The sequence below is a fragment of the Elephantulus edwardii genome, unplaced genomic scaffold, assembly GCF_000299155.1.
Source record: "Elephantulus edwardii isolate Elephantulus edwardi_28Jun2011 unplaced genomic scaffold, EleEdw1.0 scaffold00184, whole genome shotgun sequence".
In the NCBI taxonomy this organism is placed as follows: Eukaryota; Metazoa; Chordata; class Mammalia; order Macroscelidea; family Macroscelididae; genus Elephantulus; species Elephantulus edwardii.
The window spans coordinates 3,899,691-3,917,462 of NW_006399934.1; the positions used below are offsets into that span (position 1 = coordinate 3,899,691).

Sequence of the window (17,772 nt, forward strand, 5' to 3'; positions counted from 1 at the left end):
AATGAATGAATGAAAACCCAAAATCTCTGTAAATGTTCATTAAAACTAATAAAATTTAATAAAAAAAAAAAAAAGAGAAATGATGTGGAGCAACATAGTGCTCGTGCCTTGCTGGTGGGAGTGTATAGTAAGTCACTTTGGAAACCGTTTTGACTCTGTCAGGTTTAAGAAGCATCTATAAGTGATTGTTTAAAACACAGTGTGAATGTAATAATGTGTGAAACACAGTGTACATGAATGATACACAATGTATACACGTTTTCTTTGCAAACCAATATAAAATATAAGTAAAGTGAGGGGGTAAAAAGAAGCATCTACCAACAAAAAACCACTGCTTGGTCCTGTGACATTCCCGTTGTTGCTACATTGGGGCTCACTGTTGCAGTCACTGTGCAGGCCTTTTCTTTATTTTTTATTCTCTTTATTACTTTTTTTTTCCTTTTTATTGACTCTTGCTTTTGCTAAGCAGACAAGATGCCCTTCTCTAGAAACTGGTCCATCTTTATACTATGTCCCAAGTGTATGAGATGAAGTCTCACTATCTTCTAAGACGGATTTGTTCATTCTTCTGGCAGTTGGTGGCATACTCTTTTGCCATTACCATAATCCCAATACGTCAGTTCTTCAGTCTTTGTATTCATTTTCCAGCTTTTGTATGCATTTGAGGCAATTAAGAACAACATGATCCTTAGTCCTCAACATGACATTTTACTTTTTTTTTTTGCAATTTTATCAATTGAGAATTGTTTTCAAAACATTCTTCATATTCTTACATTGAGAAACGAAGTAATTTCAAGCAACTAACACTTTAGCTATAATCCATAAACAACACATGCAGAAAAATTAATAGAATTATAGCTTAATCTTGTGAGCACATCAGTTTTCAAAATTCAGTTAAACACAACTGTCATTTATATCAACATAAGTTGTACAAAATAAGATAGTTTCTAGTTTAAAAACTTGGTATTATATCTTTTCATTATTGCTTGGTCTCAGTTAAGATTCAGTATTTTGTTAGTAGTTTCACATTGAAAATGCATTTATTAAGCGATCTTGACAGTTTTTTAACATAGTATGATTCTTTATGAAAACCTTATTCATAACAGACTTTCCTTCTAGTAGCTGAATTCTCAAAAATGGCTTCTCTGTCAGATTTCCACAAGTACTACAGTTTTTAATTCAGTATCTCAGATTACAAAACTTTAGTTTTCTTAAGATCAGCATTGGCTGCTTGATTGTAGGTTTGTCACCAAAAAGGGCCGCTTCACTCTCTGTGGTTGGAAATCTTTGTTGATATATCAAGGGATATTCTTTCGGAAACTTTTAGTTTTTTCCTTTTCTCCTTTAGAGGCAAACTTTTGTTTTTAATAATATTCTCCAAAAGTTCTGCAATTGTAGCTTGAGAGGTAGAAATCTTTTGTTCATCAAACTCTTCAGCACTAATCTGCTTACAGTATGAATAAGTTGGCAAAGGAGCAATCAGTCCTTCCCCAGGAATTTTAATATGGCCCTTCCTCAAGTAGTTAAGATGTTTCTCTACTGCAGTCTGTAAGTAAGTAGGTACTTGAAGAATTTCCTGGTGATGATCCATTAAGAAAGAAACCAATCTTGCAGCAAGAAGCTCATCAAGATCTACTTCTTCTGCACAGCATAGCACACATCGAGAGAAAGTGTGTATCATCAGTGATCTTGTTACCCATTGCATCATTGAGTTTGGGCATATCAACATTTTGACTCATTCGAGAAATCATACGCATCAAAAGCTGAAGCTTTCTCTGATTTGCTGGGGGAAGTAACAAGCAGCATAGCTGTAGAGCATCAGTGGCAACCCTTTCTAAATGAGGCTGCAACAAACTGTGTGCCAGTCAACATAGAAGCAGCTGGATACAAAGAATTTGCTGAAAGTTCTATTGTGCTTTTGCAGAGTCTTTTACTGAATATGACACTAGACCCTCCGCGTTGACTCTCCATAGATGTTTGCACTCTTGTGCTGTCATGTCCAAGATGCTCAGTACAATTTGGTTTAACGGTAATTTCAGCCACTGGAGTATTGATATAACTATTCTTTGCTGTACTACTCCTTAAAAGCAAACTCTGAGATCTACAAAGCTGCTTTGATTTGCATTTCTCATTATATAACTCCTCTTGGTCCTGAACAGTCAAAGTAGAGGTTCTCTTAAAACCAACACAGAGTGGCTTTTGACTATTTTTCCTTTGAATGAAGATTCAACACAGCTTTAGATTCTAAAAATTGTTTGGTATTTTGTACTTCTATATTCAGAATAGATTGATGGAAGATACTGGAGATTTCTTTACTTGAGTTATCTGATACATCTACAATTCCTTCCAAAGAATGGCACCGTGATTTTGTCAGAAGAAAGAGCATGCATAGTACTTAAGCCTATTAAATTATGACAGCTTCCTCCCATTAAGTCATTAGTTCTGGCTTTTCTCTTTCTTAAATTAACTAATTCCATTTTATTAGCACATCTTTCTTGTAGTCCTTGATCATTTGTCTTCAGTTTCCCAGTAGAATCTGATTCTTCTCTGTTTTTGTCTTTATGAAACAAACTGAGAAGAAGACACTCAGTTGATTTGAAAGAATTCAAACCGTTTGGGTGAAGAATTTTTGAAGGGTGAAGGATTTTTTAATTCTGTGTATCATCTTGGATTTTAGATATTCCACCGGATCTATCTGAAATTGTGATGTAGCCACAAACAGCCAAAATATTCACAAATAATTCATAATATTAAAAGGTAAGTAGAGGTTCAGGGAGCTCTAGAAAATAATCTGCAGTTGTTCTGAATACATCCTGTTCAAATCCAATGTAAGTTGAGTTATTCATATCATTATTTCTTGGCCAGTTTGCTAGGCACTTCATGGCAGATAATACCCAATGAGGGAGGTCATCTGATTTGTAATACAACCACACCATGTTTACTTGTATTTGTCATGTTGTACATTATATATTGAGGAATTACTTGTCTTGGATTGATTACTTCTTCGATGGATGACACACCTAAAATTGTTTGTAGGTAGACCAGAATAATATATCTCCAAACTTCTTCAACATCTTCCTGTCTTACTTCTTTATTATCAAATGAGTTTTCTTCATCATCATCCATTATTTCGTACTTTATTTCTTCTGTATTTTCCTTTGAGGAATGTAATCCATGCTTTTTTGGAGTTCTACGCGTTAAGTTTCGTAATTTAAAAACATCTTTATCTTTGGAAAAGTTCTCTAGGTTGACGTTTCTCAATTCTGGGTGCCTCCGTGGGAGAGTTTTAAGTGGAGAAGTTGCAGGAAATCTGAATAGCTGATTGTTGTCATCAAGGTTTTCTAATCCCCACCTGCCCTTGATATCTTCAGTTACATGATTCTTAAGAAATTTTCTCAGCAGCTGGATTGTCTGCTGCCTTGTAACTTCAGGACCGAAATTACTATTATTTCTTAATAGATCATAAAGCCAATCCACTGCTTCAACTGCTGTGAAACAACTGCCGTATTTTTTAAAGTGCTGCCTATGTTTCCTGAGAGGCAGTCCTACCCGAAAAGATGTGGTGACTTCATTCCACAATTTGGTGGCCCGGTAAGGTCCAGGAGGCACTCCCCGATTCTCCATGCCGCCCTCTGAGCCCAGAGCCTTGTTAGGCCCAGGCACCATCCATGACCCGACATTTTTACTTTTTAACACTAAAAAGAAGACTTTTGAAGCAGATTTGCCTAATGCAGTACCTTGTTTGGTTTCTGATTGCTTCTTCCATGGGTGTTGATTGTGAATCCAAATAAAATGGAATTTTTCACACTTCCATCTTTTCTCCATTTTTCATAATGTTGCGTATTAGTCCAGTTGTGAGTATTTGTGTTTTATTTTGAGACATAATTCCTATGAAGGCAGTAGTTTAATGATCCCTTATCAGAAAGTGCTTCAGTCAGTAAGCAAGGTTATGTCATCTGCTTATTGCAGGTTGTTAATGAGTCTTCCACCAGTGCTGTCATGTTCTTCTTTGTAGCCCAGCTTCTTGCATTTAATCTTTCTGGTATTTGCTCCTTTGACATCATCTGATAAACAGCTTCATGTGAAAACCATAATGACATCCACAGTTCCATATCCTCTTGTGAATCTAGCTTAAATTTCTGCCACTTCCTTGTCAATGCAGTGTTACAATTGTTTTTGCATTAACTTTAGCAAAATTTTACTTATGCATTGTTGGGGCTTATTTCCCAGAAGGAGAGTTCCCAAGGTTCATCATGTTCACAGACAAACTGAAAAACCAACCTGGAGATAAACTAAAAGACATTAGTTTTTTGGGACAGGAAATACTGACCAGGAGGAAACTGTGATTCTACACAAATTCTGGTGGCAGTGGACTGGAGAATTACCGCTGAAGTTGGGGTGAAGCAGCTAGGCATTTTTATACCCCTACACAAACAACCCTTTTATGTAGCAAAATCAAGAATTTTACAGAGACTGGGGGAAAAAAAGAATTACAAAGGAGATACACAAGCAGTCAAATTTAGGAGGAAAACTCCAACCACCTGCTTGATAAGGGGAAATGGTCAGCTTGCCCTCATTCTGGGAAAAAAAAATCATGAAAACAAGTTTAATGAAAAAGCAAACCTAATTAAAGAAATAGGTCTTTAAGACTCAGCCAGTTTAGCACAAGTGTAGCCATTTTTTGGTGTTTATAGGATATCCCATACATGTGTGCATGTTGTTGTGTTATATACCATTGAGTCAGAACTGACTCGTAGCTGACCTTCAGCAGGTTTTCAGATACAGTAAATCACACAGGAGGAAATTGCCCTTCTTTCTCCTGTGGAGAAGCTAAAGCATTCAAGCTGTGTTCCTTTGGGTTGGCAGTGCAACTCCTTACAACTAGGCCATCAGAGCTCATCAGAAATGGGAGAACGGTGATTGTCACCATTATAATTTAGTCCACAGTGGCCATATTTTCCATAAGGCAGTTGTTGTTGTGTACTCTAGACTCAGAACTGACTCATAGCTGACGATTCCGTGGGCTTTCACTTAATCGCACAGAAGGAGATTGCCCATCCTCCCACTGAGCAACTGGTGACCTTGAATCACGTGCCTTTAGGATTCCAGCACAGCTGCTTGTCACTAGGCCACCAGAGCTCCCTCATAAGGCAGTGGCCTCCCCCTCTCCTGCCGGTTTCTGCACCCTCTTAGCTCCAAACATTGGTTTCCATAACCTACAGTTGAGTGCTTGTGACATTCACTGTTTTTGCTGTTACAGGGAGTTTGAAGAAATCTTCTCCATAGAAATTTACACTCTTGCCAGAGAGAAAGGACAAGTGGCTAAGATTGATTGTTCATGGCCAGTAAATATTTAAGGATCATCTACTACATACTACATGCTCAATCAATTTTTACTGTCTATACACTTGGTAGGTACTTTGCAAATTCTCGGTATAAGACAGACATTCTCAATTGACCTTATTCAATGGGAAAAGCTGGTTTTAAACAAATCATTTACGTGAGTCATGATGAGTATTACAGAGATTTACAGGTGTAGTGTGGGGTTGTTAAGGCTGTCTGAAGAGGAGAGAAAATGAGCAGGAGGAATTGACAAAAAGCCAGAAGACAGCTAAAACCTAATGCTAAGAGTGTGGTAAGGGGAAAAGAAATGGTGTGCTCAGCAGAGAACCACTCAGCATCCCTATGAACTAAAGAGCTCTATGAGACTTTTTAAAAGATGTATATCACTTGCTATGCATCAGGGAGCTGGACAATGACTTAGGAGGATAGAAAGAGAATTGATGCCGTTGAGCTGTGGTGATGGAGAAGAGTGTTGAATATACCATGGACTGCCAGGAGAACAAACAGGTTCATCTTGGAGAGGGGAAAACCAGGCTGCTCCTGGTAGGCAAGGGTTCTGAAGCTTCGTCTGACATACTTTGGGCATGTTGCAAGGAGGTACCAGTCCTTGGGGCAGAATGTCACGCCTGGGAGGGTGAAAGGACAGTGCAGGAGAGGAAGACCCTCTATGAGGTGGATTGATTGAGTGACTTTTGTTAGGTGTGACCTACTTAACCATCTGTGCATGTTTCCCACAAGAGCCAGAAAGAACTTCTGTTTGTGGCCATATTGAAAGAACAATGGCCCTTGTGCTTAATTATCATAACCCCTGTCCCCCAGTTGAGGGCAATCTCATGATCCCCCTTTTATGAATAATCATGATCTTTTCCTTTTGATAGGTTAGCTTTTAAGACCCAACCCTCTCTGAATAAACATGATATTCTTTCCCATCTCTAGAGCCATTAAAAGAATTTCCTCCTCAATTATTGAGGAGTCATAGGCTAGCTCAGCTTTGACCCTTCATGTCTCCCTTTTAGTTTCCCTAATAAACCTCTTTCTTTGCTTGCATAGAAAAGTCTGGACTCCTGTTTTGCATTCTTACTTAGCAAGAGGAAGGACTCAAATGTAAGGAGTTCACTGGTAACTTTTCTTGGTGACCACATTTAGGCAATAGTCCAGCTCCAGTGGGAGGAGATTGCCCATCTTTCTCACCACAGAGAGGGATAGCCTTTGGTTTAGCAGTGCATTAATTAACACCCAGTGTGCATCTGTGAATTATTGAATGAATTATGACAACAGCTTCTTAAAGCTCTTAGTTGCTTTCTAGGACTATTGGCTAAAAATACAAAAAAATCCCTGGTTTGGGCTATAATGTCCTTCCAATCAATTTCCTTCTTATCTCTCCATCCTTTCTCTGCTCTAACAGGACAGTCTTCCCTTCTCACCTGCTGCACCTTGCCTTTGGCAAGTGACTGTCAGTTCCTGAGACTCATCACTACTCTTTCTTTTGGGCCATCAGTTTCCTCTGCTTCCACACCATTCTCAGGGGTGATGGACATTTCCCTTTTCAGGTACAATGTGGTGAAGCTGAAGGAGCCCTAAACTGGTGTCCTGCATCCCTGGTATTGTTACTGACCAGTTCTGCCAAATCACCTGAGAAAATCACACCAACCCTCTCTGCTCGAGTTTTGAGGGCTAACGGTAAATGAAGGAGTTGGATTTGTGATTCTCAGCCCTGGCTAGAAATTTTATCTCCTCAAGAGCTTTTGAAAAATATTGAAGACTGAGTCTTCCCACCAGAAATTCTTAGTCACTGGGTGTGCAGTTGAGCTACCTTTTTTTTTTTTTAAAAAAAAATCTAGATATTTAAAAAAAAAATCTAGATATTTTTTGAAGCCTCCCTAGGTGATTTTTAAAAATGTATTCTAGATTGCAAACCATTCCATTAGGTGATACTGGTTCCTTATATTCTTTGGTGCCGAGTATCAAATGATGCACTGGGAAATATTTTAAGGAAATATTTTAAATATTTTGAGAGGAAGTTTTGTCCATGGTTCCTAATTAGAGAAATAGTGAGCCACAAACTTGGGGTGTCCCTGATTTAGAGGGTCAACTGCTGAACAAGGATTTCCCCCACCTCATTTCTCAGCTAACTGCTGTCCTTAGGCCTCTCTCTGAGCCTTGTGGGATGGCCTGCACTTTCTTTCAGAGCACGTTGAGGCAGAGTAGGGATTGACCCATATGTGATTACAGTCACCAGGTCTCCTGGCAGCCACAGCTAAGGTTGTAAGGTTTGGGGACTCCCATCCTTTGACATTCTCAGTTGGGGTATGGCCACTCCTGTGGATAATTTTTTGGCCTGAATTCTCTCTCCAGTTTTTTAGAGGTGTTTCTCAAAGGCTCTTTCTCCTAGGAGGGCTTGGTGTTTTTTTCTTTTTCCAACTCAGAAAATGCACATTTATGAGGCTTTTGCAGGATTGCAAAATGGTTGTTGTTAGCTGCTGTAGAGTTGACCACCAACTCATGGTGACCCTATACACAAGAGAAAATGCTCAGTCAACCCTGGGCTTCCTGACCAGAAGATGAAGCTTCTACCACTGAATTACCCATGACTGCTATAGAAGAGGGAGCCCCATACTCTGGGATTATAAGGAAGAAAGCCCGTTTTTGAAGAGCACCAGGAAGGTGTTTGAAAAACAGCCTAGGGCTGTGAGGAGAGCTCTGGCCTGGTAATCTGGAGGCCAGGGTGCAAACAAGGCCCCTTTACACACTTCTCTGGACATCAGAGTCCAAATCGTGGGTTAAATGTCTTCAGAGTCCCTATCTGTGTAATGCCTGGAGACTGAGGCAGATCAAGTTGAGAGAAAGTTGTTAGAATGTTCTAAATGTAGAGCAGCTGGAGCCACACACTGTGGAGGGAGTTTGGCTCCTCCCTGAACAGCTGTTGAGGAGCAAAAAGCTAGAGTTCTGATCCTTTCCTTCTGTGATTGGAGTGGGGCAGGAGTGGTGCCCATGACGCTTTTCTCAGCTTGGGGTGTGTGTGTGTGTGTGTGTGTGTGTGTGTGTGTGTGTGTGTGCGCGCGCGCGCGCGCGCGCATGCGCGCGCTCAACTTTGTACCATACCACATCCCAAAATGTTCTCGGTGGCTTGTTGATTTATATGAATTAGTATTCATGACATCCAAAGACTTGTCAAAGGAGGAGTGGTCACAGAAGAAGAAACTCAGAGAAATACAGGGAGTGACTCTGGTTCTATCTAGCAGGAAGGTGTCAGGACATTGGAGGGCTTGCCCTTTGGAGCATCTTCCTGGTCTGTAGAATTGCAGTCAGCTTCTCATTTATTGGAGAAACAGAAGACCTGCCTGCTTTAGCATACAGGTGACCTCTGAGGCGAGATACTTTAGCTATAGCTTTCAGAACTCTCATTTGGGTAAGAGAGATGTCTTAGTTATTTAATATTATTATAACAGAAATACCACACATTGAAGACTTTACCTAACAGAAATTTATTCTCTTACAATTTAGGGGTTCTGAGTTTAAAAGTACATACTCTATGCCTGGTGATTCTTTTTTAGTGGCAGTGAAGCCCATGGCCCTCTTAATCCCTTTTAGTTTACAAACCACATCCTAGGGAAACATCAGAGGCTGTGATAGAATTAAAGGGTGTTCCACTTTAGGGAGTGGTGGTTGCTTAGCAGTAAGAAGCTGAGCTGCTAATCTGAAGGCATGAGGTTCAAGTCCACCAGTTGCTCTTTGAGAAAATTGATAGTGTCTTCCCCCGTGATTCACTGCTTCTGAAAACCCACTGATGTGTCAGCTTAACAGCTATTAATGGCATTCCATTTTAAATGCAACTATTCGGCCTATCAGGCCATAAAGAATATTTTACATAAGCCTCCACATTATATACATGTATTTGAGGGGACACAGAATTCATTCCATGATGGGATGAGGATAGAATGTGGTAGGTCATCTAAAGCTTGCCCCCTCCCCCGACCCTCTCCGCTATGACTTTGTGATTTCTGTCTGCCTGAGAAAGAGTAATGGTTTTATCCTGTCTGTGAAACATAAGGGAGAGAGAGTACACCAAAGGCATAAATGAGTTAAAAGTTTAAAATCACAAGGGAGTGTGGTAAGTTCGGAAAGAGTGTTCAGAGGGGATGGATTTTGCGTTTTATCTGAAAGGATTTGGAGAGTGTGTGTAACTATAGCTAAGGTTGTGTGCTTTTTTGGCATCAGCAGTAATAATGCCTTTTCCCTCTCATCAGCACTTCTGTGCTCACAAAGCCCTTTCGTACACATGACCTCATGTGAACTTTTCAACAAAGCAGCTGATATTAGACTCCATGTTACAGTCTATCTGGGTGGGAAGGAGAATGTAGTAGATTGGGCCGGTCATTGGGTAGCCATGTGCTCCTGCTTTACCTTGATGATTTCTTCTGCATTAGTCTGAGCATTAAAATCACAAGATGTTGAAAAACACCTGGCAAAGAGGCTGGGTCCTAAATACATTTCCTACTTGTACCAAATCCACTGGTGACCAAATTTCAGAGCCTTAAGCTCTTGTGGCCTAATGGATGTGGAGTTGCATTGCCAACCCAGAGGCACATGATTCAGATCTATCAATTGCTCTTCAGGGGAAAGATGGGCAGTCTCTTCCTGTGTGATTTACAGCCTCTGAGAAACTACTGTGGATCAGCTATGAGTTGATTCCAACTTGACTGCATGTAACAACTTGTACTGTATAGAACTTCATATGGAAGTGCAGCCAGAAAGCTCCTTAGAAATGGAGATGGAGAGACTTCATCTCACATAGTTTGGACATGTAATCAGGAAAAGCCATTACTTGGAGAAGGACTTCATGGCGTGGTAGAGGGTCAGTGAAAAAGACAAAGCCTGTCAAAAAGATGGATTAAAAAAAAAAGATGGATTGATAATAGCTGTAATGGTGTGTTCAAACAAAGCAAGATAGTGAGGATGACACAGATTGGGCAATATTTTGTTTTGTTGTATATAGGATTGCTATGAGTTGGATCTGACTTGACACCTGATAACAAAACCATCTTCAATACATGAAGACCTGGTAACTGTGGAATAAGCATTGGGCTGAGAAGGGAAAGGTAAGGATGTAAGCTCACCAGTCTCTCCACAGGGTTAAAGAAGTGACAGTTTGCTCCAAAGATTTATAGCCTTGGAAACCCTATGGAGCAGTTCTACTTGGTCCTATAGGATCACCATGAGTCAGATTAGATTTGATGATAGTACATTTGATTTTGGTTAACTTGAACCCATAGGGTCCAACCCATGGATTTACACCCTACTTCTTATATGTATTCTGTAATGCCACATTAAGCCCTCTTTCGATATACAGGCTACAATATGTATTGTTAAGTGTTCAGTCACCAAGTTCATACTTTTCAACTATCCTTCCTTCCTAATTGTTTCCAACTTTTGTGTTCCAGTCACCAATAATTATGCATCATGATTATATATTTGGTCAATTTGAGACTGCAAAATTTGATAGAACCCCTCAATCTCCTCCTCTCTGGCTTTAGTTGTTGGTGCATAATATTTGAATAATAGTTGTGTTAACAAGTCTTCCTAGTATGCATATATAATTTGCAAAGCTGGGCTCTATGAAGAAGGCTGTGGCATCAGGATTAGAGAAAGACTTATGCATTATGCAGATGACACAACTTTGCTCACCGAAATTGAGGACTTGAAGCATTTGCTGCAGAAGGTCAAAGATTGCAGCCTTCAATATGGATTGCATCTCAGCTTCAAGAAAACAAAGGTCCTCACCACAGGACCATGAGTCAGCATTATGATATCCAGTGAAAGAATTGTAGCTGTCAATGGTTTCATCTTGCTTGAATCAACAGTCAACATCTTTGGTCCCAGCAGCGAGGAAATCAGGAGACATATTACTTTGGGAAAGTTCACTGTCAGGGATCTTTCCAAAATTCTGAAGACATGAAGATATGCCTAAATCAGGCCATGATGTTCTCATCACTTGCTACACGTCAGTGAGCTGGCAGTGAATAAGGATGATAGAAGAAAGAAGAATTGATATCTTTGAGTTGTGCTGGGGAGGAGTACAGAATATCCCTGGGACTACCAAGAGAACGACAGATATGTCTTGAAAAAAAGTGCAGGCAGAGTGCTCCTTGGAGGCCAGGATGGCAATGCTTCGTTTTTCATACTTTGAACATGTAGCTAGGCGATGCCATTCCTTGGAAAGGGACATCATGCTTGGAATAGAGGGTCAGTGAAGGAGAGGAAGACCCCCAATGAGGTGAGTTGACATGGTCACATCAGCAGTGGGCTTTAATGTGTCAGAGATGATGAGAATGTTACAAGATAAGGCAGGGTTCAGGTGAGCTGTTCATAGGGTCCTTCTGAGTCATACTCTGTGGCACCTAACAACAATAGCATTGCTGTACAAAGATCCTCACCAATAGGTGAAAAGGTTGAGGTGGTTAACGATTTTATCTTGCTCAGATGCACAATCACCACCCTTAGCACCAGCAGTTAGAAAGTCAGAAGACAAGTTGCATTGGGAACATCTGTTGTCAAGAACATTTCCAGAGCACTAAAGAACAATAATGTCAGTCTAGAGTCTAAGGAGTGCCTGATCCAGGCCATGGTCTTCTCAATTACTTGCTGTGTATCTGAGAGCTGAACAGTGATGACTAAGGATGATAGAAGAAGACTCAATGCCTTTTGAGTTGTGGTGCTATTGAACATACCAAGGACTGCCTAGAGAACAAACAGGTCTGTCCTGGACAGGATTAAACCAAGTTGCTCCATGGAGGCAAGGATTTTGAAGCTCCATCTCACATAGTTTGGACATATTGCCAGGAGGAACCAGGCTTTGGAGAAGGATATCGTGCTTGGAGGGGTAGAGGGTCAGAGTGGGAGAGAAAGACCTCAGATGAGATGAATTGACACAGTGTGACTGTGGCAGTGGGGTCAGATATGTCAGAGATGGAAAATTTGGCTCAAGAGGACACAGTGCAGAACTGTTGTTCATTGGATGTCTGTGAGTCATAGTTGACTCCCAATGATACTTATGTGTACAAGATGGGGTCTGTATAATCAAGCAATGGAATTGAACATAAAAATGCCACTGTTCAACTGTCTAGTATAATGCAACTGTCGTACGTATTGTAAATTCTAACTTCTATGCTGTTAATGTAGCAGTATAAGCAACAGACTATGAACTTTGTTATCTGATCAAGGGGAGTTTTTTTAGGATGTGGTCTTTGTGGTATATATACTTATTATTATGTGACCTCAAGTCTAGTGCAACTCATATTGACTCTATGAATAAAAGGTCTGAATCTTGTCTGTCCTGTACCATCTTCATCATCTTTGACATACCCAAGCCCTTTGTTTAGACTCTGGCAAAAATCTAGAAAGTTTCTTATTGATCGGTATCAGGGATACCTTAAAGGCAATACTATGTAAATCTAGTCTCCAGATTTGAACCATTGGCTTGCCATACTTACCGACTTTGGACTTTTTGGTATCTAGTACAGTCTTCTGTGACCCTTTTTCCCAGCAATGATCTTTGGATCAGTCATTCTCAAGCTGGCAGTGTCCAAAGCCAGCAGCCTATGACACTGTTTTCCTACTGGCAATTTAAGGCTCATTAGCTTTCTGAGCCATCTCTCTCTTGAGGTCTGACCTACAGACCTGGGACTTGCCAGCAGCTACAAGCCTGTGAGTCATTTCCTTGAAATCAGCCTCCCTCTCTCAGCTTTACTGGAGAAACCAGGCTAAAGACAATAGTGGGTTTTTAACATGGTTAATTGTTACAGATTCTTTGGCGAATATGATAGAAAACTATGGCCCTTTTTTCTCTTTCCTTAGAATATTCCCACCTTTTGTTCTGTTTAACCATTTGAAAATAAGTTTTAGTCACTATGATGTATCATCCTTAGATACTACGGCATGGTGAAACGTCATCTCACATACTTTGGGCATGTTGTCAGTAGGGACCAGGGCCATTCCTCGGAACAGGACATCATTCTGGGAGACATGGGAGAAGTCAGTGAAAGAAAGACCCACAATAAGATGGATTGACACAGTGACTGTAACAATGGCATCGAGCATATTTAGAGATCATGAGGAATACACAGATTAGGGCAAGGTTCGGATCTATTGTTTATAGGATTGCTAGGATTTGATGGCCCCTAACAGCAACGATTCTTAGTATGATCCCTTAATGTTACTTCCATTCATTTTCAAATTTTCCCTAATCAACCCAGATTGATTTTTATGGATTTTGCTTTTTCTTTTAAAACAGAGAAGCTGTGGTATATTCACACAATGGAATACTACACAGCATTGAAAAACAACGAACTCATAAGATATTATGCAACATGGGTAACTCTAGAGGACATTATGCTGAGTGAAATATCTCAGTCACAGAAGGACAAATACTGCATAATACCACTGTTCTGAAACAGGACTGAGATGAGGGTTGGGGGAAACTAGGAAGGGATTAATAATGAACATTACATTGGAACAAATGAAAGAAAGAACTGTTTAAAAGGAATATATGATTAGGCATTATTTGAATGACAACAGTCCAGAATAAGTGGTACATAGCAAAGTGGACTGGGGTGGGGGCGGAAGGAGGAAACTGTGCAGCAATGAATGAATTTTTTTAAAGAGAAAAGCGAACTGGAAGTGGAGGTAGGGAGGAAAATGTGCAACAATGAATGTATGGAAATCCAAGTTTTATGTAAAATTTGATTAAAATCACAATAAAAATTTATTAAAAAGAAAAAGAAACCAGAAACCAATCAAATTTCACACATTGCATTTAGTTTTCATTCTTTCTAGTCTTTTTGAATCAAGAACAATGCTTTATTTTTCATGACATTGACTTTTTAAAAGACCAGGCCAGTTTAGTTGTCTTGTGGAATGTTCCACGTTCTGGATTTATCTGATTGTTTCCTCATGATGAGGTTTAACTTGCTTTGGTGTCCCACATCTTTACTGGAAACTGAAAGCTAAATCTCAACCTCATGAGATTCATTTAAGTCAAAGGATCTTGGCAAAAACACCTGAAAGGCTGTTCTGTGTAATTCCTATATTGTTACAAACAGGAGGCATATAATGGCTATTTTATATAATGATACTGTGTTTGATCACTTGTTCAAGGTCTAAGTCTCCAAATCTCCCCCTTCTCATTGTCCATTAAGTCAGTAAGTAGTCTGTGGAGTGGAGCTTCTGCACCATGGGAATACACTGTTCTCCAGCCCTTTCAACCTTTCACTTAATGACTGACATAGACGGTTTTAGTGGCTGATTTTTTGGAAGTGAGTGTCCAGGTCTTCTGAGGTGCTTCTTTTTTTTTTTTTTTTTAATTTGGATTTTTTTTTTTTAACCTACACACTCCTTCATTGACATTATGTTTCAAACAATCATTCCCATAATCATTGTGTTTTATAAAATTAATTACCACTGGACTACGTTCACCATTACCTGGTCTTTTTAGGTCCCTGCTGACCTTCCCCCCTTCCTTTACCCTCTCCTTCCACCCACCAAACGGTATAACCCTGTGATTTCACTCTTACCCATCCTCACCCCTCTCTTCCCTCCCCTTTACCCCTTGGGTTCTCATTTACATTTTACTAGTTATCCTTCTATTTTATAATAATGGTCTTATGCGATATTTGTTCTTATGAGTCTGAGTTTACTCAGCATAATGCTCTATAGACTCTCTTGTTATGTCACAGTATTTGAAATTGTTGCTCTGAGGACTGCTTAGTATTCCATCGTGAATATACCACAGTTTCTCACTCCATTCGATTGTATTTGGACATTTGGGCTGTTTTCATGTTCTTGTGATGGTGCATAATACTGCTGTGAACACTGGTGTACAAATCTGTGTTTATGTCTCAGTTCTAATTTCCTTGGAATTTAATCCTAGCAGTGGAATAACTGGGTCATACAGAGTTTTTATGTTCTAGTTTTTTTTTAAGAAATGCCAAACTGCATGGTACAAATGGTTCTGCCATTTTACAGTCCCACCAACAGTTCCACTGAGGTGCCTCTTGATGGACTTAAACCTTCACCTTTCAGTTAATAGCAAGGATGTTATCTGTTTGCACCATCCAGGGTCTTCCTCTAAGTGATGTTGTGTCTGTCTAGTTAATTATATATCATAGCAAATCTGTGAGATAAAGTGGAAGTGCTCGATAGGTTTTACTGGGCTATAATCCTTAGAGAAACAAATCTCCAAGTCTTTTCTCCTTTGAAGCCATTGGTAGTTTTAAACTTACAACCTTTTAATTAGTGCTGAATAGTGGTTGTTATTGTGTACCTAGGAGTTGTAACTGACCCATAGCTAACCCTCTGTTATATTTTCAAAGGCAGTAAATTGCACAGGAAGAGATTGTACATTTTCTCCCAAGGAGAAGTAGAAGGATTTGAACCATGGACTTTTGCATTGGCAGTTGATTCCTTACCACTAAGCCACCAGACCTCCATAGGACTAATTGGTGAAGGTGGCTGTTTGTGCCAGGTTTTATGTGGTAGATGAACTGCTGCTGAACTCTTCAGAGTCCTTTTATCTTCAGTAAATCGCAGCAGAATTAAATTCCCAGCCCCAAAGAAACGCATGCCATCCCTTAACAATAACAGCAAACCAAAGCAACCTCAGCATTTAAACTTTCAATCCACTCAACAAAGTGACATAGTAAAAAGAGTCTCTAAAGCTGATAGAATCAACCAGCACTTTCCCTAGCCTATGTTATAGCTGCAAAGCCAGCCTTGTTTCTTCACGAGTAAAAGCTGGGAGTTGAACTAGCAAATTTGTAGGTTTTCTACTGAGTTTTCAGTGGGCTGCCAAGAGAATAAACAGCTGTGTCTTAAACAAAGTGCTCCTTTTTAAACAATGATGCATCTACCCCATTATTCTAGTTAACTGTCAGTCCATCTCATGTGAAATTTCAGATGTGAAATTTTGGCTCACATAGTTTAGGCATGTTGTTAGGAGGGACCAGTGAAGGAAGACGCTCGATAAGATAGTTTAACACAGTGACTGTAGTGCGGGCTCAAGTGTCTTGGAGATGGTGAGGATGGCACAGGATCAGGCAAGTTTCAGATCCGTTGTTTATACGGTTGCTGAGTTGTACTCGATTCTCCTTAGAGCCATACACATCTGAATTTGTTGGCCCTTCTGGTGAGAATTTATTATTACGAGCAATGGGTGATAGAAGGAGAGTAGATAGCTTTAAGCTTTGGTGCTGGAGAAGAGTATTGAATATACCATAGACTGCTAGGAGAACAAACAGGTTTGTCCCGGAGAGGGTGAAGCCAGGCTGCTCCTTGGAGGCAAGGATTCTGAAGCTTCATCTGACAAACTTTGGACGTGTTGCAAGGAGGGACCAGTCCTTGGAGAGGAACATCATGCTTGGGAGGATGGAGGGACAGCACAGGAAAGGAAGATCCTTGATGAGATGGATTGATTCCGTCACTGGGGTAATGGGAATAGGCGTGTCAGAGACAATAAGATTAGCAAGGGATAGAGCAGGGTTTAGGGCTGTTTGGCTGCACATAACAACAACAACAACAGTTACTTGCTATGCATCAGAGAGCTGGACCGTGACCAAAGATGACATAAGAAGAATTAATGCCTTTGAGTTGTGGTGCTGGAGAAAAGAATTGAACATAGCATGGACTGCTAAGAGAACAAAAAGGTTCGACCTTGAGAGGGTGAAACCATGCTGCTCCTTAGAGGCAAGGATTTTGAAACTCCATCTCACATACTTTCATAATGTGGTCAGGGAGGACTCAACCCTGGAAAAAGACATCATGCTTGAAGGGTGGAGAGGGAACAGTGCAGGAGAGGAAGACCCTGGATTTGATGGATTGACACAGTAACTAGGATAATGGGGGTAAATGGGTCAGAGATAGTGAGACTGGCTCAGGAGAGAGCAGAGTTCAGAGCTATTGTTCATAGGGTTGATATGAGTCGCAAGCAACTTGATGGCACATGACAACAATAGGTTCTTACACTTACATAATACTTTCATTTTATAAAGCACACATCACTTTATCCTCAAGGAGCACACTTTATATTCCTGTTTTATAGACTGTGGTTGTGGTTGCCAGTGAGTTTTCAAGGCAGTAAATTGCATGGGAGGTGACTGCCGAACTTTCTCCCATGGAGCAGCTGGTGGATTCGAACTGCATGACTTTGGGATTGGAGCTCATAAGTGTCACTACATTAAGATAAACAGAAGGCTCCTGGACACATGTGGTGGACTTGTACCGCATGTAAACAATAATATTGATATTCTTTGTGGTTCCTGTTCACAGTTACCTTTGTACCTTATTGGCTGCCTTCCCAGCAGCTGCTTTCCGTTGACTTCCAGTGGTAGAGAAAATCCTTCAACCTTGCCCTACCCCTTGAGGATCTTGTTTTCTTTA

The 17,772-nt window shown here is 40.2% G+C and overlaps 1 pseudogene; it reads right to left on the bottom strand.

Moving 5' to 3' along the window:
* Positions 1 to 1,179: 1,179 nt before the first annotated feature.
* Positions 1,180 to 3,624, bottom strand: LOC102875463 (annotated as a pseudogene).
* Between the last annotated feature and the right edge of the window lie 14,148 nt (positions 3,625 to 17,772).